The 25103-nt window shown below is 46.9% G+C and overlaps 1 protein-coding gene across 1 annotated transcript in view; it reads right to left on the bottom strand.

Moving 5' to 3' along the window:
* CYP11A1 (cytochrome P450 family 11 subfamily A member 1) overlaps nucleotides 1-25103 on the bottom strand; it is a 212364-nt gene that overhangs the window by 33709 nt on the left and 153552 nt on the right. The window lies entirely within an intron of this gene.

The following is a 25103-nucleotide window of genomic DNA, read 5'->3' as shown; positions in this document are numbered from 1 at the left end:
ACATACCTTAAATTCTTCAAATGTGAGAAGATATTATCAGAGGGTTTGATGGAAGATGGCAGTCAATTGAGCACTAGGGTTGGAGATTCTCTCTTAAGCTCTCATACAAAGAAAGCTGTCAAATGGAGTTCAGCCAAGATATCGGAATATTGGCAATTCGTCTGAGATATTGGGTATATTAGATAGGTGGTATAGCTTCCTATTTGGTGGTTTGATCTAACTTCTGTGTCCATAGCTCCCTTCTTCCAATATTGATCACTAAACCTTGAGGGCCTGGTTCTGCCCCAAATATAAGTTGCTTATATACTGCTTGGTAGCTTCAGGGGCACCTGAATTCCTATGAGAGGATGGCATCCGTAGAACCGCAGGTTGCTGTTACAATGGCATAAAGCAGCAGGAAGGGGGAATGGAGAGAGCAACGGAGAAGGGATCTTTGGTGAAGTGTTCTAAATTAAGGAGCATTGGGATGCCCAAATGTGGTTCGAGTGAGATTTGCTTAAGGTACAAACTTAACTACACCTCATTGGAGATATCCAAAGATGCTATAACATGCCTGGGTCTGCTTACTGTCCTAACCATAGATATCCAAAGATGATATAACATGCCTGGGTCTGCTTACTGTCCTAACCATAGATATCCAAAGATGCTATAACATGCCTGGGTCTGCTTACTGTCCTAACCATAGATATCCAAAGATGCTATAACATGCCTGGGTCTGCTTACTGTCCTAACCATAGATATCCAAAGATGCTATAACATGCCTGGGTCTGCTTACTGTCCTAACCATAGATATCCAAAGATGCTATAACATGCCTGGGTCTGCTTACTGTCCTAACCATAGATATCCAAAGATGCTATAACATGCCTGGGTCTGCTTACTGTCCTAACCATAATGGATCTGTTCTAGTAGTTTGTGCTGGACTGCTCCTTTTGGGGTAGGACAAAGACTTATTTGAATATCGTTTATGATGGACAGCGTCCTCCCACAGATCCCTAATCATTCGTATATTCTTGCAGCTTCAGCTGATCACAGAAAGGTTTTCACCAGAAGAGGGTGCCTTGCGACCACAGTGTAGGGATCCCTCGACGCGGGCCTTCCTTGAAACTGGATGTGATTTTGGCATCCATTAATTTAGCGTGCACCACGCCCGTGAACTTTCTGCACGTTCAGTGCGTTTTTATCGAACACCCGATTTCCTCAGAGAAAATCAGTCAACATTTTTGTCAAAATATCTATCCTCAGCTGTCAGGGTTTAAGCGGTGCGCAGACTTCGATGCCATGATGTCCCTAGTTGATCCGCAACACGTATGTCTTTGCTGCCGAACACGAAATCTCTGATTGTGTCATTCTTTGACAGCGAAAAACGCTAGGAAAGGAAAGATCGTCTAAGTTGGCATCAGGGGGCTCAGCCTCTAAATCGCTAAGCCCCACCCCCTAACAATGCACAAACTCAGTGGGAAGGAGCTCAGAAATTGCCGAAAAGTCTCCAGAGAGCCCAAAAGAGAAGCAACAAGCACAGATAGTGGTCACAATCGAGAAATGAGTCTGTTCACTCATCAGAGCTCACTTTAAATGAGTCCTGTAATTCGGTGACGGCGAACCGTAACATTAACGCTTCAAAGTAAATGGCTCCCTGCCGCTGAGTTTTGATCATTTGTATGGTGGAATGCCAAACTTCAAGGCAAAAGGCAGCGTGCAAGCATGTCCACTGCCTTTTGTCACGCGCTTTGGCACTGCAACGTGCAAATGAAGTAAATGCCTTCTGCGATGAACTCATGGCAGGCAGCGTTTACAATGGATCCCTGTGGAGTTGGCATGATTTTTGCTGGTGCAAATGAAAATGCATGCAGGCGCAAATGCTGGAGTATTTGTATGGTGGAGAGGAAGGGAGAGGCAGTAACGCAAGTTGCGTTCCGCCCCCTTCTCTCTTCCATGATGAAAATGTGGTGTGGCATTTACGCCTTTCATTCACACTACGCCACGGAGCAAAATGAGCTCCATCATGTTCATCCTCAAAAAAGAAGAGGCATCACCGAGATTCTTCCTCTGAGACCTCACCCGACATAGAGAAGATACTCTTTCCCTCAATATCTGCTTCAGCAGAACAGAGGGAGGAATTCCTCTTAACAATGATAGAGGTATAGTAAAGCCACTCCGATGGCTTCGCCCACGAAATCGCAAACACAATCATTTCCTATAACACCCTTTAAAGCTTCCAGGGAGTCCACAAAACTCAATTCTCACTTGCCCAAAAGCTCTGGTAGGGTGCTAAACCCAAATGTCAGGGGCAACACCGTCGACCACCGCCGGTTCCTCCTCAACACTCGATACCGCCTTAGTGTTTCTTTTTGAAAGATCCATCAACATGGAGCTCTACTTCTGCATTGAAGTAAAGCCCGGAGGGCAGAATTGAATAAATTCATTGCAATCCATATCTGACAATAAGAGGGACCCAATATCCTTTGGAATAAAACCCCTCCAGGGAGTACAAACGTGCACTCTGCAAGAATTTATTTTGGTAGAGGCAAGAATAGCTGATTTGGCCAGTGACCTGAGGAACCTGAGTAGCCTTGATACATCCCCAGAACTTTCCCTAATTTAATCAAACTCTGAACACGGCATACAGGCACCAATTTTCAAAGGTGTCTGAGGGTATGGGTTAGGCCCTCTTTCGAGGCCCCTTACAGAGAACTATCTGAACTCTACTCAACAAGGATGCTAGTGGTCCCTTTCCAAGCAGTCCTGAAAGATCCCATTTTGGACATATAGCAAAGGCGATGATTTGTATCAGCCGTAAACAAGGATCTGCTCAGTAAATGTAGGCTGGCATCGACTGACCCAAAATTCCTATTGAATCATCCGAGTCTGGAGATTCTCATTGTCCAAGCAGCCAAATACGGATCAAAATCATCCATGTGTCCGACCCTTTCCCCAGACATGGATGGCAAAAACATTGAAGCACTGGCTAAGAAAGTGTTTGGGCCTCATTACGACCCTGGCGGTACGGGATAAACGGCGCCGTAAAAGGTGCCCGTGCCGTTTACCCCGTACCGCCTCATTACGAGGTCAAACCAGGCGTGCTTACCGGATCCCGCGAGGGGAAGAGGGAGCAAACAACGGGCCAACTCGTAATGGCTCGTTGTTTGCTCCCTCTCCCATTCCCATTCAGCTGTATGAGGGCTGAAATGGGAATGGGGAAGGACTGGGTCCGGGTCCTTGGAGGGAGGAATTACCGGGCCTTCCGAACTCGGAATGGCCTGGTAATTCCTCATTCTGAGGACCCGGACCCTGATGCGATTTCGGCGGCAGCTAATAGCGGCATGGCTACCACCGAGGTCGTAATGAGGCCCTTTGTATCTGGGAGTACAGCATTCAAAGAAGTTAATGCATCTTGCGCTCTTGTGGAATATTCCCATATTTTGTAGACAGTCTCTTCGGAGGCTGTGGTCCATTTGCCTGAAGTTGAAAACAGGAATGAGTTCACCGAGCTCATCTCCAATGGGAAGGAGGCTGCGGGTCAGACTCTGTAGTCAGGACTTGGTGCTTCAGACTGATTCAGCCGATCTATGGGTATAGGCTCAGTATCGTCTCCTTCACAAGGAGATTTTCATGGTTCAGGAAATGGGGGGTCATTCCGAGCTGGGCGGTAAGGGTTTACGGGCACCGGTAAGGATGCCAGTGCAGGTAAACCCTTACTGCCCTATTCCGATGTCCCTTAATGGGTCCAAGCAGAAACGGCTGGTCTGACCAGCCGTTCTCTACAGGACCTGTTAAGGGACCTTGTAGCTAATAACGGGCCCACAATTTGCGGGCCCGTTATTTCCCCATTCCCATTGAGCCCTAAGGGGGCTGAAATGGGAATGGGGAATGGTTTACTGAATGGGGACTTACCGGGTCCTCCAAGGTCGGAATGACCCGGTAAGTCCCCATTCAGTCAGACCGGACCCGGACGCGGGTTTGGAGGCAGCCATGGTGCTAATAGCACCATGGTTACCTCCAAACTCGTAATGACCGCAATGATCTTTGCCCCACATGTTCAAGCAAAAAAGCAAAAGTCCTCGAAATGCCATTCCACTCAGACCACTTGTTTGGACAAAACCCTAGCAACACCCTGGAATTTTGAGGAGTGCGAACCAGCTGCAAAGTTCTTATAGGCTACAGCAAGGGAGGAACAAGAGCAAACATTGACACTAGCCTAGAGAGGCAGGCCATTTTGATACTTTTGCTAATTTAGTTAAAGGGGCGGGGGTCGGTTTATAACCAAGGAAGGCCAAAGAAGATTCTCTAGGTCAGGTGGAGACTAAGGTGGCAGAGGGAGACTATTTTATTTATTTATTGTTTGCTTGTTAGGCGCTAATACAATAAGACTATACTGTTGTTAGGCAGAATTGCAGGCAGTACCCTCTGGGAACAGCACACATAATTAGGACTACAGGTGTAAGCAAAAACCAACCTTTGGAATAAGTCTGTACCACACACTTTTGATTGTAGAGATGAGCAGCCAGGCTTATCTCAAGAGTGAATGTGAGCAGTAGAAGAAGTTACACAGAAGTATCACAATTGCAGTGGTTCAAGTAGACACTTACAATCAAGGTTTCTTGGTAAAAAATAATTAAACATTTATTTACACAGTCATTTAGAAAACTTTCACTAGTAGAAACCAACTCAATATTAAAAACCAATATACTACAGCAACAAACTCTAAGTTATAAAGACAGTTTACGCTTCCCTGAAAAAGTAGCCAAATAGCACTTCAATACTTTTAATTAGGAATAAACAGCATAGGTTTGTACAAAGGGTTAAAAAACACTTATTTTAGGTAATGCAAAGGTTCCTTGTGCCAGGAGGGTCAATTTGATTCAATAGGTCTGGCAAAAATCAATAGTCTAGTGTTTTTGGATAGGATAGCACAGTTCTAGTACAAATGGAGAAGTCTTTGTAAAAGTTTTTAGAAGTAGTTCAGATGAAAACCAAGATATGCCGGGTCACAAGCTGATTAGGCCTACGAGTTGGGAAAGTTTCACGAACTTCCACCGCGAGAGTTGGGATCTCTCAACCATAGGACACAGTACCTAAAAGTGGAGCAAAAAGATGCAGCTGAAGACGTTGGTTTCTGGCAGGTCCGGCAGGTCTCGCTGTTCCTGAGCCTTAGTCATGGGGACAAGAGGGAGGACGTCGGAGGACTCCTGCACTGCACGGGATCGTCGTCGGAGCAAACAAAATGGTGTCACTTCAGCTCAAGTAGCTGTGGCTTCCAACCACAAGCTGGTTTTCTTCCCCCTGGTTAACCTTAACCAGCTCCAAGAATGGTATCCAGGCGTTTGCTGAGTTGATTGGTCCCACCAACTCAAAGGGAGAAACCATCCTTGAAGGAGCTTCTCTGTCGATTGGAGATTTGGCAATTCGGGGTTGCAGCAGGGCTTCACCAGGCAAACCAATGGTCCAGTGGTTGCAGCAGCCATCCTCTTCCAGCTCGTCTTTGGTTCTTTCATTCCAGTGGTCGACTCTGCCTTCCAGTCCTGGAGACTCACCTTTTAAACAGTTTTCCCCATTCATTTCAGCCTAGCTGCCACTCACCCAGCAGGGTTGCTGTCCTTGCCGGACAGTCAGCCAGCCAATCATGCCCGAGTGCATTCAGGTCCCTTAGGAGACTAAGCACAGGGAGTCTCGGGCACCTCCCTCACATCCTGTCCACCCCAGACACTCAGGCGCCAGAGAAGTCTTCAGCACTGAAGCCGCCAAAGGGCATCAAACAAAGGGACCAAACCTGGTTTGGTGCGCAGAGTTCAACACAAGAAGGACCTTTCCACAAAGAAACGGCGAAAAAAGATGACCAGAGTCTATTTTTACAGAGGGGTCGTGGTCGCCACATTGAAAAACATGGCTACCCCCATTTTTAGCTACCGGTGTTCACGGTCTAGAAAAATCAAGGTAGTTCATTATAAAACCACTGCCACCAGCCATTTCGATAGGAAAGTGTAGCATTTGACTGCTGCAAGAGTGTTTAGACACAGGGGATACTAGGTAACCCCTTCAGCACTCCATTGTAAGATGGTGTGTGCTGGGTCTATGAATTTAGAAAGACTAGTAAAGTCAATTTAACTTTACATTCTCTGGGGAACAGTAGTTCATCCCAGAGAAGGTATTTAAACCTTGGGGAGTCCAAAGGTCACCCTTGTGCCACTGCACTAAAGGTGCTATGTGACACAACAATAAAAAGATGAAGCCTTATGGGGTTTGCTAAAACTCCATAATCAAAGAACACAAGAGTAAAATACACATCCAAATACCTGAGAGAGTGGGGAAAAGGCTGACACGCACTCCAGTCGTCAAAATCCAGCAAAGTTGCTGGGGGTCTCTAAGGTGAAGGAAAATAAGCACATTTCTGAGAATTCTCCCTAACAACTGTTTCAAAGCGCCTACAGGGCAGGGAGGTAGGGAGGGTACATTCCAACACAATATTAAGAGCGGAGGGGAAGAGGAAGAGGGATGAACCTACTATGCCTTGTGAGTATTCAGAACATGCAAGTGCAGAAAGGAAGAAGGAAGAGGAGCGTAAGTGCTGGGGAGGCTGAGCTCGTGGGAGAGCCATTGAGGAAGTGCTAGGAATGTTGAGTGCTACATGGCCAGAGCTTCAGGAGGTTAAGTGCGAGTCTCCAGAGCAGAGGGTGTGCAGATCCAAAGTGCTGTGGATAGACAGGAGCTGGGAGTAATCGGCGAGGGAGGTCAAGGCCCCGAAGATGCATAAGGGCTAGGGACACAGATTCAGCAACTGTGTGACTACCAGAGGAGAGAAGGTGGGAAGGAGGAGGAAAAAAGGAAAGTCTTAAGGAGGTTCCAGAATTTGAGAAGGTCCTGCTCAAGGCACAAGGGGAGGAGGAGGCTATTCCAAAGGAGGGAGCCCGCAGAAGAAAGTGAGCAACCCCCTGCCCTTTTTTTAGCAAAATGCTTTACACACAAAGAGTTGGTGCCAGAGGAGCGAAGAGGTCTAGTGAGAGAGTATTTAGTGAGACAGAGTTGAAGATAGTGTGGTCCCCGGGCCCAGACAGCCTTGTGGATGATGCAGAGGGATTTAAATTTAATCTGTGCAGCAACCAGGAGCCACTAATGGCTTTTTAGAGCAGGAGAGATGCGGTCCCTGGGCTTAAGGCCAAGGATAAATCTGGCTGCTCTATTCTGGATAAGCTGGAGGGGTCGCAGAGTGGAGGAAGGAAGATTCAGGAGAAGGCTATTGCAGTGGTCAAGTCTAGAGAGGACTAGGGCTTAAATCACATTGAGCCTCTGTGGGAAAGTGAGAAAAGATAGAATTCCTTTGAGAAGGAAGAGCTGGTAGTTGAACCTCTTGGCAATATCCTGACTGTGAAGGAGGAAGGAGAGCGAGGAGTTGAAGATGACTCCAAGGCTTCTGACTTCAGTTGAAGGAGAAGGGGGAGAACCCAAGGAGTAAGGCCCGAGTGAAGGGAAGAAAGAAGGAGCAGGTGTTTCAATGAGAAGGATCTCAGTTTTACAGGCGTTGAGGCAGAGATAATTGGAGGCGCACCATTTCTGGATGGCAAAAAGGCAGTCAGAGATGATGGAGGGTGCAAGAGGGTCAGCAGGGAGTCTGAAGAAGAGCTTGTGTTGCCTGCATAACACTGGAAGTTGGAGGAGAAGGAGGAGATGGGGCGTGCAAGGAGAGCAAGGTAGATGTTAAAGTGCCAGGGGGAGAGAATAGAACCCTGGGGGACGCCACTGATGAAGATGAAAGTAGGAGAAGAGAATGGGCCCAGGAAGACTTGGAAAGAGCGGTTAGTGAGGTCAAAGGACAGCTAGACCAGTGCCCACTCCGAGATACCAAGTGTATCGTGGAGCCTTTGTATGAGGATGGAAGGGTTAACTGTTTCCAATGCAGAGGAGAGATCAAGAAGGATAAGAACCACTGGGGAGTTGGTGTCAAGAGAGCCAAGCAGTTCTTTGCGGGTGTTCAGAAGAGCAGTTTCCGTGCCTCTGGATGCTCAGAATCCAGATTGATGGTCATGGAGGCCACCAATAAATTCTGTGTGAGAGTTAAGTTGAGGCAAGGCCACCTTCTCAAGAAGCATCCCAAGGAAGAGGGTGATGAAAATATGGCGATAGCTGGCAGGGCAGTAAGGGTCAGAGGAAGGTTTTTTTCAGGAGTGGGCACACAAGGGAGTGCTTTACGGGAGTGGGGAAAGATTCTGTGGTAAAAGAGTGATTGCAGAATTCAGCGAGAGCAGGAGCGAGAGAGCCAATGTTATCCTTGATGGTCCTGGATGAGCAAGGGGAGACCAGTCTAGAAGAGACCTTCATGAAGCAGACAACTATGGTAACTTCCTCGGGAGTGACAGGTGAGAAAGAAGGAAAGGAGGAAGAAAGGGTGTGGGGCAGGGGTGTGGAGGGGTGTGTGGGATGGGATGTGCGGGATGTAGAAAGGGAGGTCAGAATGTGTTTTGGTGGCAAAGTGTGAGGCCAATGCATTGCAGAGGGCCTGTGAAGGAGAAAGCGAGGAGGAGACTGTTTAGGGTTTAGCTAGTTCCCTGCAGATTTTGAAATGTTCAGCCGTGTTATTGGATGCGCCGGGGACCCGTGCCTGAATGTGGGCTCTTTTCTTTGCACGTATGGTGAGTCTGTTTTGCCTATGGAGCAGGCGGCAGGCCAGTTTGTCAGAGGATTGATTGATTGATATTTTATTTATATCGCGCTCGTACACAAGTGTTTCACACTTGGATGAGCCTGAGGTTAGCCACTTCCGTTCTGCTGCCCTGCACTTTGTTTCAGGACTGCAAGTTTGGAGTCGTACCAAGTGACTGGGGCAAGAATGTCAAGGATGCTGGTGATGGACAAGTGTAGGTTGCTGAGGGCAGGGACAGCGGTAGAGTCAGAGGTGGGAGCGTGAGGGGGTAGGTAGGTGGATGTGAAGGCAGCTTCAGTCACTCATTTCATCGGGCAGGTGTCAGTGAACAAGGTTGGTGCGACATTTTGGGAGTGGCAAGGGTGCCAATGGGACCCAGGTGAGAGGAGAGGAGAGACCAGGATAGGGGGGTGACTAATGGGGGGGGGAGAGAGAAGTCCGAGTGTATGAGGGCATCCAGAGTGTGTCCAGCTGTGTGGGTTGGCCCAGAAGGGAGAATGGAGAGGGAAAGCAAGAAGAAGAGATCAGTGAATAGAGTGGTCGAGGAGCCAGTGGAGTCCAATTGAATGTTGAAGTCACACAGGAGGAGAAGGTTAGAGGTGGAAGCAAATAAAGAAGAGCAGAAGTCAGCACATTCAGAGAGGAATAGGGAGACAGCACCTGGAGGACATTAGATGGTAGCAATGGTCAGGGTGGAGGTGGGAGAGGTGACCAACTTGCAAACCAGGCTTTCAAAAGAGGAATAAGTCTGGGTAGGTAAGATGGAGGCAGGCAGCCACTGAGAGAAAATTAAGGCAACCCCCAGCCAGTGCAGTGAGGTCAAGGCTTGGAGATGATCTTGAATCCAAGAGGGAGGAGAGAGTCAAAGGCAGAGACTGAGCTAGCATTTAACCAAGTCTTGGTAAGCACAAGAATGTCGAGGTCAATGTCTTCAAGAAGGAGACAGATGTCAGAGGAGTGTTTGTTGGCTGAGGGGGCATTAAGAGTCGCCAGGTGGAGGTGGTCAGTGCTTTTGAAGGTTTTCTGAAGTGGGGCATAGGGGTATGGTACCCCATTCAGAGGAGGGGGAAGAGAGTAGGAGGGGGAGATGCAGGTGAGGGATGGAAGTTAATGAGAGAAGGCAGGATGTGGTCAAAGAGGAGGAGGTTGGATTGTGGGCCCTGAAACAGGATGGTGCCGGTGGGATAGACATTAACGAAGCAACGAGAGGATGCGAAGCCCTCCAAGAGGACTTCCCACTTGGTGCCAGCATTAATAGAAGAGTTTGAGGAGGGAGAATGAGTGGAGATTAGATGGGGAGTCCAGCGGTCAGGAGAGGGGACAGAGAAAAGGATATCAGTGAAAACCTCTGTAGATGAAGCACTGACATAGGTGTCTGCAATGGGAAGTCCCAGGTTTACACTCAGGATATCTTTTAGTGCTTTTTCTTGCCATACTTGGAGAGGGATGGGACATAGGAGATAGTGTAGCAGTTAGAAAATATAGGAGAGATCGAGAGAGCCATAGGAGGCAGAGGTTTAATTCACAAAGTGAGAGAGTACAGCACAGTTCTGGCTAACTCACTAGGAGGTCTAGTAGGTTATGTGAGAGAGAATGAGATGGAGCACAGGGAACCAGAAGCACCCAAATTCGAATTTAAGCAGCAAACCACAGAAAACAATTTTAAATGCAGCAAACATTGAATGCACATGGTGCACAGGGAAACAGAAGCACTGATATACATGTATGAAAGAAGTAAATGTAGTAAAATGAAATGAGGTTAGTTGCGACACTTAATTGAGAGTGCAGAATTGGCAATGCCTCAGGAGGGTTAGAAATGATAGAACAGCCAAACTCACAATCATTACTGCAGGGATCGTAGGAGGCCTTTGATTCTGAGACAGAGGAGCAGTCCAGGAATTTGTCCGGGGGCGGGTGAGGCACAGCATAGTTAGATTAGAGTTTTCTATGGCTCTCCAGGCCCTTCATGGCCCAGACAGGCACAGACAGGCTTAGAAAGGGGCCTTTGAAACAGGGACCGGCTATTCACCTTCCGGCTCCTGATTGGCTAGAAATGGAGAAGGCAGGCCAATCAGAGTGAGGCAGGGCCACGTATCTGAGCATTCGGTGTTTGGAATAATAAAGCAGCCATTTTAACGGGGCAAAGAAGACAAAGGCACTGCATGGCCCACTGGCCAAAAACACAGCTCTGACATGAATTTGCACACGTTGGTGGAGGAGTGTGTAGCAGCAGAAAAATGTAAGTCAGCAATGGCGAAATTAATGAATTTCACACTCACCATTACGCACGCTCAAAATTCTCTAAATTGCAGTCCCAAGGCCCTTCTGGGCTTACCTTCTCAGCTGTGATGTTGGAATTCACAGCTGTGCTGTAGAGATGATGACATTCAGCTTCAGATGCAGCCAGCAGGAAGGAGGTGCTTGTTTCAGGTGGTGTGGACACGAAGAAGAATGCTCCAAAAAATGGTTGCACATTACTTTAGATGTGGCTATTGACTCCCCTTTCTGAGATGACCTCCAGATTGACCTTTTCCCCATGCTTTTTGGCCACTAGATATGCTATTACTAAAAGAGAGTACTGTCTTCTTGGAAAAGGGGGCCACAGAGAAAGTGCCCATCAGAGAACTGAACCTGGGGTGGCACTCCGACTATTTTCTAGTACTGAAAAAGGACAGAGGATTGCAACCCATTTTGGACCTAAGGATCCTTAACAACTTCCTCAGCAATGACAAATTTGAGATTGTGATCATATTGCAGATCCTCCTGGGCCCACACTTCCAGGATTGGTTGGTGTTACTTGAACTGCAGGGTACTTATTTCCATGTGCTCATCCATCCCAAGCACAGGAAGTATCTAAGGTTTGTGATTGGCAGTACACATTACCAGTTTTTGTATTCCCGGCTAACCTCTGCACCAAGGGTCTTCAGCAAGATGTTGGCGGTGGTGACAGCCAGTCTAAGGAGAGAGGTGATTGACATCTTCCCTTAACTGTATGATTGGAAAATTAGAGCATGTTCCACGGAGCAGCCTCGGAAACACATCAGCCGCATCTGCTACCTCTTGCTTTTAAGCTGAACTTCAAGAAGTTCAAGGTGACACTCTTGCAAATGATCCAGGTCATCAAAGTGGTCCTGGACTCCTCTTTGGGAAGGCTTCTCTGTTCAAGGTCAGGACTCTTCATATTCAACAAATAGTTATGGAGTTTCAAAGGGCCCTTCTCTCTGTCAGCCCTATAGTTTCTACAGATCTCAGATTCATGTCTGCATATGTTTTCCCGGTTCCAGAGGATGGATTGAGAAAGAGAGCACTTCAATGGGCTCTCAGATATCAGTGGTCACAATTCTCAGGCAGCATGATGGACCTTCTTCAGTTCCTGAGAAGGTCATCACAGGATGTCCTGTGGTGGTCACGCAGGGAGAACTTGATGACAGTGAACCTTTTTGGCAACCATGGCCAAAGTGGCTGTGGTTACGGATTGTAAGGAACTCATAGTGGCAACAGTAAAGACATACACAAGTGATCACAGTTCAAGGGTGTTTATTGAACTTTATAATGGGTGAGATGAACGCCCAATCTAAACCTAAATCCTAGATGGGAGCAAGCTACGACCATCAAATATTAATAAGTCAGTCCTAGTGGCGTCTTGTCAAATAAAAAGGGCCTATACTAAAAAAAACTATTGCCAATCCTTACTTCTAAATTACAAGAAGGACTGTGGGATAATATCCACCAGGAAAGAAATGAGTGTTCACAATATGATAACTCAGGATGGTATGGCTGAGTCTCCCTTCCCCACGTTTGAAGCATGGGAAAAGGCGGGACTCTCAAGTACAGCACGCTCCTTGGCCTCATCAGCACGAGGTTCACAGTTCCAGTTAAACAATATCAAAACCTTCAGAGGCTAAGTATCTTTCCTGCAAAAGTCTCTTGCCTTAGTAGAATTGCTGATTCAAAGTAATAAACAAACAAAAAGAAGTTCTCTCATTGATCGTGCACCTTGGGGAATTGCACTTCACCCCCAGGATCTCCCTCCACCGGTCTCGGAGCCTCCTCGAAGTTTTGGCCTCGCTCCATTCGGTTCACTACAGCGTTTCCTTAACACAGTTCATGTATTGTTCACCCAGTTTATGTTTTGCTCTTTTCCATCAGAAAACGGGGTTCTCCTTCCCCTAGCCTTTTTTCGGCATGCCTCCATCGGGTTCATACTTGCCTTATTCCACAGTTCACAATCTTATCGGAAAGTGGGGTTCCCTTCCCCTAGCTTTCCTCTGGCAATTGGTCAGAGACTTTTGATTGTACAAAGGATTTGATGTGACCCTTGTAGGACCACTCTGACGCCTTACGCCACACTTTACTAGGACCTTCTGGTTCTTTTAGTTTCTTGTAGTTTCAAAACAGGATCCCTCTTCACCTGGATCTCAACTGGGTTTTCTTTAAAATTCAAATACACACAAAAGTTATTTCTCTTGCGTACAAAATGTTGCTACTTGCAACCCTTGGCTTAACACTGTTTGGTTTGCTATAAGCTTGCTCCGACTCACCAGCTGTGCTGAACCCGTTGGCTTCTCTGATCTCTGGAGTCAGGATAGTACAAGGGTAGCCAGATTGCCTCTCCGCCTGCGTTACCAATGCGGGAGGCCCCCGTGTACCATTGACTTCTGCTGCTCCGCACACCAGCTGTAACTCCCGGTCTTACAATTTCCTTTTCGGATGCTTTTTAGGTCTGAGTTGAAAAGGGCATGGACAAGTCCCTCTTCATCGTTCTTCCAGGTCTCATTGCCTTTCTCCTCCTTTTGAACTGCCGGTTTGGTGTAGCTGTCTGGTCATGTGTTCAGCCTTGCTCGAAGTGTGCTCTCGTGCTCCGCCTTTTATCCCTGTGGGTAAGGTAAAGGGCTGGCAGCTGTGTGTGCTTATTTTCAATTGCCTGACTCTGCCTGACCCCTGTGTTGGGGCATGTCAGGTAAATGGCTCTGGTGTTAGTCCATTGTCTGTTTCAATGTAAGAAAGTGTTTGTGTGGGAAAAGGGGGCGGGGGATTAGCTTCTAAATATCCTACAGGGTAGGATGGGGAAAAGGTCCCAATTCCACTCCCGAAGACCCCTCACCAGGTGATCCTCCCCCACTGGTCCACCCCCATCCAATAGGGATGGCCGTGTCCTGGCCACCTGGACGACAGATCTCTGGGGATTAGCGGGTGGGATACCTTCAGGTTTCTCACAGGAGGCATCCCTGAAAAGCTGGGTGTGCACCTGAACAAGTTGATCGTGAGCAGGTTATAGTCACTTCACATAAATCTGTTAGAACTGAGGGCTATCTGTAATATTTAGTAATACAATTGTTTTGATAAGGTTCAAACACTGCATAGGAATCACCCACCTGAGTCTTCCTTTGAACAGCTCTCTTCTGATCAAGATGATAATGGGGAAATACCTAAAAGCCCTCCGCCGACTGGAAATAAAGATTCAGCCTGTGTTGAGACTTCCAGGGAAAACCCCCAATAGGGGGAAAAACCCTTTGCGGGGAAGAGCTGCTAGAGTTCGAAGTGTCCTGTACCCAGCTCCCCTCGTCTAGTCAGAATGGTTCTCTTCTCCAAGGAAAAGGCTTGTTCTCCAGGCTTGGGAAAGACTAATTAGGATGAAGGAACAAAATCAGAGGTAAATTAGAATCCTTTAGAAAAGAACTATTCTAGAAAGAAAGAATGAAATACTTCCCACTGGATCATATGACTCACCCTGGGATATGAATCAGAAGTCTCCGAACGACAGAGGATGTAAATTCCAATGTTGGAAGAAAGGTGCTCTAACACCTCTACCAAAGAACTGCAATGGGGAACAGAGTGGGATCAGTATTTTAGTAGTACAAGATAACCAGAAAGGATATCCTACAGAAACCAAAGATGAAAACACTGTTACCCTTGAAACAGGAGGAGGTGAAGAATTCAGCCTTGAAAGCTTGTGTAGATCAATGGCGAGGCAGCCGAAATCCCTAAAGCTGGAGTTAGAGCTTGGATGTCTGTAAGTATAGAAGGAAGAATAATCAGAACGAGAGCTCGCCCCTATCCTGCTGAAATGAATAGTGAGGATCGTAAGAGTCGGGAATCGAGACTACCGCTAACCTACCCTGGTGCGGAGTGTCCGTTATCAGGTGCGGAGTCTTCGCGACGCCGTGAAAGTGAAAGAGAAAGTAGCTCTGAATGATCCTTAGTTTTTCCAATACTGAGCTAGTGAAGGAATAGAACACAATAACACAACAATAGATCAGAACTAACAGGGAGTCCCTTTTCCTAGTAAGAAAAAGATCCAATAAATTTGTCGTAAGTAAGGAAAGTAAGGAGACGAATTTACGGAGCGTGACCAAACTCGATGGAGAGTAGCAACGCACTGGATAGCCGTCTGCGTATCCTGATATGCGTAGCGTGCGTCTGGGGGCGTGGCTCCCGGCCCGCCTGCGGCTGTCGGAAACACTAGCCTGCTGCCGCTGGTACTCTGATGCACTTCCATCTTAAACGAAGGAAAAGGATATCGCATGGTGATATCCCCGTGTTGAGCTGTCATATCAATAGCATTTATCACAGTATGCCCCCTCCTAAGGGTACCGCCCCCGGGTTTATTCGGATGCTTTAGATGAAACTTCTGAACGAGTCAGGGGGCATGGACAGCATGATATGATTCCCAGGTTCGATCCGAAGGGGAGTACCACTTCCAGTCCACCAGATATTGAACCTTCCCATGATGGAGTCGAGAACCACAAATATCAGATACTTCGTAATCTGATCCGGAAGATCCTTGTACGGGAGGAGGACGTACTGCAACTTTAGGATGAAATGTACTCCGGACATCTGGTTTTAACTGAGAGACGTGGAATACCGGATGAATACGAGACCATGTCCTGGGGAGTTTAAGTTTGAAAGCTGTCGGACCAATGGCTGTCACCACTCGAAATGGACCCAGATATTTTGGTGAACGTTTTGAAGGCCTAAGGTGCCTAGGAAGGAAACGAGAGGACAACCATACCCAATCCCCAGGGTTGATGACAGGAGCAGAGGTACGTAGGCGATCTGCAAATTTCTTAACTCGTTCTTGTGACTCCATGAGAGCTTTTCTGGCATCAAGATGACCCTGATGTATCTGTCCCAGCAATTGATCCACATCTGGAAATTTGTCATCCGAGTGCTTACTTGTGGGGAATATGGTCGGATGGAATCCATATGAACAAAAGAAAGGAGAGGTCTTGAGAGAGGAATGATAAGAGTCATTGTATGCAAACTCCGCTAGTGGTAACAAATCTGACCAGTTATCATGTGCCGCTGAAATATAGTTTCTCAAATACCCTTGCAGGGTTTGGTTCAGCCTTTCAGTCTGCCCATTGGTTTGGGGATGATAACCTGAGCTTAACGCTCGCGTTATTCCCAATATTTTACAAATCTGTTTCCAATATCTGGAGGTGTACTGTGACCCCCTGTCCGAGATGATGACTTCAGGTAATCCGTGTCGGTAAAAAATCTTGTCAATTAATTTTCGTGCCAATTCGGCGGTAGAAGGAAGTCCCTCGAGTGGCTCAAAATGAGCCATCTTAGTGAAAGTATCAATAGTTACCATAATGGCGGAATGACCCCTTGAGGGGGGAAGGTCCACTACAAAATCGGTTGAGATAATTTGCCAGGGCCAAGAGGGTATTGTCATTCGGACTAACTTCCCTAAGGGATGCTGACGTGGACACTTAGTCTGAAGACACACAGGACAGGAATTGACGTATTGTTTTACGTCACTGGTGATGGAAGGCCACCAGAAGTAACGAGAGATCAACTCACCAGTGGTAAAACGTCCTCGATGTCCTGAAGATTTAGAGTCATGGCACCATTTCAAAACTTCTTGACGAAGAATCCCCGTGGGTACGAAAACCTGATGACCATGAAAGTAGCAACCATCTATCCTGGTCAGGGTCTTTTGTTGCGCCAAAGAAAGTTTCTTCAATGCCGCTGGACCAGATTGTTGTTCCAGGCGCTTCCAGAATTGAAAGGGTTTATTGAGTTTTAGCATAAAGCAAGAAAACATAGGTTCCGATTGGAATGTGCTCAATGGTGTAGGGTCCTTTCTAGATAAAGCGTCTGCCTGCAAATTGTTCTTCCCCGGAATAAAAGAGAAGATAATCCGAAAAGGGGAGAAGAAATGGGCCCACCGAGCCTGTCTGCTATTGCAGGTTTGTGCATATTGTAAAATGCGCAAGTTAGGGTGATCTGTTCTAACTTCAATTGGAGCCACCGCCCCTAGTAACAAATGTCTCCATTCTTCAAAAGCCCTTTTGATGGCCAATAGTTCTTTCTCAAGAACAGTATAGTTCCACTCTGAAGGGGATAATGTTTTAGATAAATAAGCTATAGGTCTTTCTTGATCCTGATTGTCCTTTTGTAACAATACTGCCCCTAAAGCATGTTGTGAAGCATCGGTTTCGATAATGAAGCCCAGATTTTGATCGAGAGTCTTCAAAATAGGAGCCGTTGTAAACCGAGTCTTTAGTTCATCAAAAGATTCTTGAGCGACGGAGTTCCAAACATAAGGAACTCCTTTCTTTAGCAGGTTTGTCAAGGGCAATGTAAGAGAGGAGAGGTTTGGGATGAAACGCCTATAAAAATTGGAAAATCCCACAAACCTCTGGATTTCTTTACAATTTGTAGGGACAGGCCATTCCTTGACAGCAGCCACCTTCTCTAGATCCATCGAAATCCCTTGGGCGGATAAGATGTAACCCAAACAGGTCACTTGTGGTTGGTGGAATGAACATTTCTCCATGTTACAACACAAATGGTTTTGGTGTAGTCGACTCAGGACTTCCTGGACATGCATCCTATGATCTGGAAGATTATCAGAAAATACCAGAATATCATCTAAATAGACAATTACCGAATTACCGAATTACCGAAGGAGAAGGTCAGAGAAAAGATGGTCCATGAACCTCTAAAAGACTGCGGGGGTGTTCGAGAGTCCAAAAGGCATCACTTGATATTGATAGTGTTCCGAACGGAGTCCTTAACGCAGTCTTCCATTCATCTCCTTGTCGGATTCGTATCAGATGATAAGCCCCTTTGAGATCCAGCTTGGTGTAAAGGTTAGCCCCTTGGACGGCTTCTAAAATATCCGGGATTAGGGGCATCGTCGGATATTTGTCCGGAATAGTGATTTTATTTAAACCCCTGTAGTCAATACAGGGTCGAAGCTCTGAAGAATTCTTTTTGGGAATAAAGAATAATGAGGCAGCTGCCGGGGATGTAGACTCTGTAATCAGACCATTCTTCAAATGAGTGTTCAAATACTCTCGAAGGACTTCTCTCTCCGACTTAGAGAGAATGTACATTCTGCGGAAAGGAAGAGGGTGCACCGGAACTAGTTCTATGGCGCAGTCATCACGACGATGAGGTGGGAGTTGCAAATATTCTGATGTAGAAAAAACTTCCTCATACTCTTTATATTCCTTAGGGAGACTTGAGATGTAATTGACTATCTTTGGAATCTGGGTTTCTTGGATGGATCCTTCGGGAGTTTCGATCTTTTGTCCTGGGATCCTAATACAATGATCCACACAATACTCTGACCCCAGAAATAGGGAGCCTGCTCTCCAATTGATAAAAGGGTTATGTCTTCATAATCATGGCAGCCCCAGAATAATAGGATAATGGGCCACCCGGATTATGTCCATAGTAATCATCTCGTGATGTGAAAATATTGACATGGTTAGAGGATTTGTTTGACTCATAATAGGAGCAGATGTTAGAGGACTCCCATCAACACTTTCGACGGGAATGGCTTCTGTCTTCGCTGAGCGGGGAATGACTTTCTGCCTGGCCCAAAGATCATTGATGAAATTGCCAGCAGCCCCGCTATCCACCAGAGCCGGGACCTCGGACAGGATATGTTTTCCAAATCTTAAGGTTACCTTCAAAACCATCATGTACGTCTGAGGGGAATTCAGACACACAGAGAGTTGCAACTTGTGTGAGGAACCTGATACAAAAGAGGGTTCCCGAACCGCGGTTCCTCCTACGGTCAGGCACTGGCGTTTCCCGACCTTCTCGGGGGAGCGATTGGACATTCTTGCACCACATGTGTATGTGCCCGCAACACATACATAAATTGTGGGTTCTCCTTCGGGTACGCTCTTCTGTAGATAATGGACCCCGAGGAGTCGTGGTTCCCAATTGCATGGGTTCTTCCATACTGGATTTTGAAGCCGTAGATAAGGACAGAGGAGGAAAGGGGCGTAAGCCTCTTCTTTTCCTTCTTTCACTGTTTTTTCTCTAATCCGATAATCTAACTGCATAACCAGCGCCACTAATTCGGCCAAGGATGAAGGGCGAGGTACCCTAGAGACCTCATCCTTCAGCTCTTCGGAAAGACCTCTACGAAATAAGGTAACCTGTGCATCATCCGACCATGTTGTCTTGCTAGCCATTTGTTTAAATCGGGTGATATAAGCTAGTATATCTTGGTTCCCCTGTCTTAGATCCAACAAGTGTTCTTGAGAGGCTACCCTAATTTCTTGTCTCGCAAACATTGTGCGAATACTGTTACTGAAAGCCGTATGTGAGTCAAGAATTGGGTTATTGGAGGTGACCAATGGAGTGGCCCAAGCTAAAGCGGGTCCTGACATTTGGGAAATCATGTACCCTACACGGTCTCTATCTGTATGAAAAAAAGCATGCTTGAAAGCAAACTGCACAGTACAAGCATCTAAGAATTCTTTTACTCGATGAGGGTTTCCATCAAACTGCCCTCCGGGTAATGCTCCAGGGGGAACTTCTGAGCAATGAGGCATCCTTTCGCTTGCTACTTGTTGAGCAGCCTGTTGTTGAGCAGCCTGCTGCTGAGCAGCCTGCTGTTGAGCTGCTTGCTGTTGGGCTGCCTGCTGCTGATTCTGTAAGAGTGCAGCATTCTCTTGTTTGAGGGTTTGTACTTCTGAAGTCAAGGATTGTACGGCAGCGATCAGCTGTTGGATTTGCTGGTCCATCTAAACCTGAGGTGTCACCCAGAAATGTTTGAACCGTGCCAAAACAGCCTTTTTTCTTTATTGGCTGTTTCCTCTCTTTTGGGCGTTGCTATCTGTAATATTTAGTAATACAATTGTTTTGATAAGGTTCAAACACTGCGTAGGATTCACCCACCTGAGTCTTCCTTTGAACAGCTCTCTTCTGATCAAGATGATAATGGGGAAATACCTAAAAGCCCCTTCACCGACTGGAAATAAAGATTCAGCCTGTGGTGAGACTTCCAGGGAAAACCCCCAATGGGGCGAAACCCTTTGCGGGGAAGAGCTGCTAGAGTTCGAAGTGTCCTGTACCCAGCTCCCCTCGTCTAGTCAGAATGGTTCTCTTCTCCAAGGAAAAGGCTTGTTCTCCAGGCTTGGGAAAGACTAATTAGGATGAAGGAACAAAATCAGAGGTAAATTAGAATCCTTCAGAAAAGAAGTATTCTAGAAAGAAAGAATGAAATACTTCCCACTGGATCATATGACTCACCCTGGGATATGAATCAGAAGTCTCCGAACGACGGAGGATGTAAATTCCAATGTTGGAAGAAAGGTGCTCTAACACCTCTACCAAAGAACTGCAATGGGGAACAGAGTGGGATCAGTATTTTCGTAGTACAAGATAACCAGAAAGGATATCCTACAGAAACCAAAGATGAAAACACTGTTACCCTTGAAACAGGAGGAGGTGAAGAATTCAGCCTTGAAAGCTTGTGTAGATCAATGGCGAGGCAGCCGAAATCCCTAAAGCTGGAGTTAGAGCTTGGATGTCTGTAAGTGTAGAAGGAAGAATAATCAGAACGAGAGCTCGCCCCTATCCTGCTGAAATGAATAGTGAGGATCGTAAGAGTCGGGAATCGAGACTACCGCTAACCTACCCTGGTGCGGAGTGTCTGTTATCAGCTGCTGCGTCTTCGCGACGCCGTGAAAGTGAAAGAGAAAGCAGCTCTGAATGATCCTTAGTTTTTCCAATACCGAGCTAGTGAAGGAATAGAACACAATAACACAACAATAGATCAGAACTAACAGGGAGTCCCTTTTCCTAGTAAGAAAAAGATCCAATACATTCGTCGTAAGTAAGGAAAGTAAGGAGACGAGCTTACGGAGCGTGACCAAACTCGATGGAGAGTAGCAACGCACTGGATAGCCGTCTGCGTATCCTGATATGCGTAGCGTGCGTCAGGGGGCATGGCTCCCGGCCCGCCTGCGGCTGTCGGAAACACTAGCCCGCTGCCGCTGGTACTCTGATGCACTTCCATCTTAAACGAAGGAAAAGGATATCGCATGGTGATATCCCCGTGTTGAGCTGTCATATCAATAGCATTTATCACACTATCAGACTGGCACTGGTTGCATTCTTGCCTTCGATATAGGCTAAGGCTGTACTAATAATGACGGACAACACAGAGGCCATACAGTACCTCAACAAGAGAGGGGCTGTGAGGTCATGCCCCTGTGCAGGGAGGGAATACACCTCTGATTTTGGCCATTACAGAACAGGATCTCCTTCTCTATTGTCCATCTAGCCAGGGTGGAGAACACAATGGAAGTTGCCTTGAGTAGGCAGGGCTCGATCTCCCTGGAGTGGGAGTTGTGCCAGGAGGTCCTTTTAGAGGTCATCACGGGTTGTGCAAACCCTCAGGTGGATCCTTTCACTTCCAACTGCAACAGGAAGTGCAAACTGTTCTGCACAAGGTAATTTCCCCTGAAAGGGGCACTGGGAATGAGTTTTTGTTAGATTGAATATTCCACTTCCTACACATTCCCACACATTTCTGTAATTTTTCACGTTCACAGGAGGTTGAGCAGGTTCGCACCACTATGATCTTGATCCCCCTGATTGGGCCAGTGGGACGTGGTACTCAGACATTCTGGACATGGCCATCAATCCCCCATGGCATCTTCCTGAGAGGGCAGACTTGCTTTCACAGGCAAGCGACATACTACTTCACCCGACCATGAATTCTCTCAGCCTTCATGCATGCCTTCTGAAAGAATAAGATCCAAGGACAGGGACGCCCTGGAGGATGTAATGTAGGTTTTGTTTTCTTCAAGAAGACCATGCAATGAAGCTCTGTATAGTTGCAAATGAAAACAATTTAGCAGCTGGTGCAGGATTAGAAAGGTTTACTCTTAATTGTGCCACATAGGAACAGAACTACCTTTTCTTGTGAACATTGCCCAACAGGGACCTCAGGCGTCAACAGTAAAAGGGTATTTGGCTGCGTTATCATTTTTTAAGTGCACACCTGAGCAAGGTCCTTACTTTGCCATCCCTACATTTATGCAACTTCTTTAAAGCTTAACAAACAAGTTCTCCCTGGATCCCTTCATTCCACTGGCCTGTGACTTAAATCTGGTGTTGACCTTTCTAGTGTGTGCTCCCTTCGAGCCTATGCATTCTCATCTGCTCAGACTCCTTACTTGAAAGACTGTGCTTTTGGTGGCAATCGCTTCGGCATGGAGTGTGAGAGAACAGCAAGCCCTATGCTGTAAAGCACCATTCCTGGTCTTATCCAGAGACAACGTTACCTTGAGAATCAGACTGTCTTTTTTGCCCTAGGTAGTCTCGAAATGTCATCTTTCTCAAAGGATTCACAGTTCTTTAACCTCCCCACTACCAACTAAGGTAGAGGAGAGGTTCCATAGATTGCGTCCTTAAAGGGGTCTAAGCTTATCGCATGATTTATGCAATTCATGGTGGATGATCAACTTTTTCTGGGCTATGCTGGTCCTAGAATGGGCAAGTCATTCTCAAACCAAACACTATCCAGGTGGATAGTATTATGTATTTCTGAGTGCTACTCCATTGCAGGAAAGGAGGTTCCAGAGGGCATCAGAGCACATTCAACCAGAGAAATGGCAGCTAAGATAATTCAATCACATGTTGTCAGTTAGCAAAAAAAAGCAGATTGCACACAACTAGACTAGACAAGGAGCAACTATCTGCTTGCTAAAGGTCAAATATCCAGTGCTGCAGAGCTGCTTTCAAGAGATTCAACTGGTGGATGGGAAATAAAGGATTGGCAATCAACAAGATGAAAACTGAAGTGATTTTTCCCAAATGTTGAAAAACAAAATGATTCACATCCAACTTCCTGGGGCGGGGGGGGGGTCAGAATATATCCCAGTCCATGAGACATATAAAATTTCAGTGGATTGCATTCTCCCACGGATTCCTCATCTTGATAGATATCCCGCCCAGCATCAGCTGCTTGGAACATTTCGATAGGGGGTGTAGTGTGGTTGAATGTCATCTCTCGACCATTGCTGGTCTGGACCGACCAATTCTCGACTCTGGACATGACTTCAGTCATCGTACTTAAGGGATGCACTATGGCACCACACCTACAGTTCCCCTGTTCCATACGCTAAACACGCTGTTATAGAACACAGCTCAAATCCTTTCTATTAAAATTCTTATCTGCATCAGAATGTCCGGGCCCAAACCGTCGGATTTAAAGCACTGTTAGGACTGCACCTTGAAGATGTCCCTCACGGACATGCACACTATTTGTGTGTAGTGTCTGGGAGCGGACACGACACCAAGCAGTGTGGTTCTTGTCAGGCAGTGAACCCAAAAGCATTGAAGAATTGTCTGACAAAACTAGCGCTTGGAAGGCCCCTTTTCAGATTGTCATCTGGAAAATCCTCAGAGCCAGACACTGATGGGTCCCCTGCAAAAAAAGAAAGGAAGGGTAGACACTGCACAAAATAAAATAAATGGTGGCACTCGCACAGCCAATTCCACCACTCTTTCTCCTCTTCCTCCCACGACAAAAAGAAACACATACACAAGTGCTGCTCCTACTTGTCAGAGGAAATCGGTAAGTCCTACCCTGGTAAGGGGGTTTTGAGGAGGAATTAAAAAAAAACAAATGATGCAGGTCTTAGAGAAGGCACTGGTAGGTAGAGCTTCAGCCTCAATTCCGTCAGCTAATTCGTCTTGGACTACGCCCAGTTCGTCTGCCCGAAAGTGGCCAAAGAAAGTCCAAGGCACTTCAGCTCAACCTCAATCCAAAATTAACTTGCCTCGGTGCTGGCTCCACCATCGGTGTCCACGTCTCAATTCTGCCTTTGGTGGATCAGGGCTATGCACCAGAATCCAAGGCGGATTTCTTCAACTCCATGCGGTCGATGTTTGATGAAGAAGGTGATCCAATACCCTTTGGGATGGAACCCCTGGTGTGGGTTGATATGGACCCCATGCCCAATTTCATGGACGACCACGTGGGTCTAGTCGAGCTGGAGAAGGGTCTACATGACACGAGTGGACTCGATAAGTCAACTGACATTGAGTCGCAACAAGCATCCCCATATGTGCACCCAAACTCTCAGAACCACAAGGTGGTAGAGAGGGTGATTACTGCTCTCAGTCTCAACGCTCCTTCCAAGCTGCTTCTGCAATACAAGTTAATGGACCTACTCAACAGAGGGCCACAGACGGACAGAGCCCTGCCTTTCAATACAGCCATTGTAGATCTGATCAGGAACATATTGCATCATCCGTGCCCAGTCAACGCCATGCTCAACAAAAAGTATAAACCGGCATGGGGAGCCCTCCCGTTTTTGTCAGTGCATCTGAGCTCAGAGGGGTTAGTGGTACAGGTTGCAACCGTGAGCTTAAGGCCTCCAACCTCGTTGTCCAACCTCCTGTCCGAGAGTCGAAGAAGGTCAAGCCAAGAAGGTTTTGCCACAGGGAGCATGGCTTTGAAGGTGGTGCATTTGCTAAATATTCACACATTCTGTGGATGACTATCACAGAAGCTGCTGACCACTTTCTGGAAAGTGAGATCACAGATGGTTTCCTGGATATAGTAAAGGATGGCAAGGAAACAACATGCCGAGAACTTTAGGTCAGTCTCAATGCCCCAGATTGTTTGGGTCGATCCATGGGTACATGCACAGTGCTATGCAGATTTGCTTACCTCTGTATGTTGTATTTCTTGCTGAATGTCCAGGCAAAACCCCTCGACTTGGCATTTGGGGGGAATCACTGTTTGGCCCAAAAGCTTATGAGTTCCTGGCAGCTAGACCTCTGGGAGTGGCAATGCAACAACCAGGTAAACAGGCCGTCTCGGTTAGCTCCAGAGAAATGGGGTTTGGGTGATACAACCTCTTCCCAAGGATGGCACACTTACCTTGGGCCACACAAGGGCAATTGAAATTTGCATGCCCAGGTAGAGGCAAGGGCAAGTCGAACTACCAGTCGCCCGCGGTGTTGGCATCTAAAGCACCTGCCACCTAAAAGGCTATTTGAGCTTTTTACTTATGTTACCCTGGTTAGAGGGAGAGTCTCCAGGCTTGGAGAGAGTTTGGAAGAGATCATCTCTGACGCCTGGGTCCTCCATTTGGCGGAACAAAGGTACTGGTTGCCCTTTCACAAGCATCCCCAGTACAGACCACCAAAACCTTCTCCCAAACCAGTATCTGAGCTCCAGGAGGAACTGCA

Source organism: Ambystoma mexicanum, chromosome 11, assembly GCF_040938575.1.
Source record: "Ambystoma mexicanum isolate Mex_15411 chromosome 11, UKY_AmexF1_1, whole genome shotgun sequence".
NCBI classification, from domain to species: Eukaryota; Metazoa; Chordata; class Amphibia; order Caudata; family Ambystomatidae; genus Ambystoma; species Ambystoma mexicanum.
Note: the sequence above shows the minus strand (reverse complement) of the source record. Positions and strands in the feature narration are given on the sequence as shown.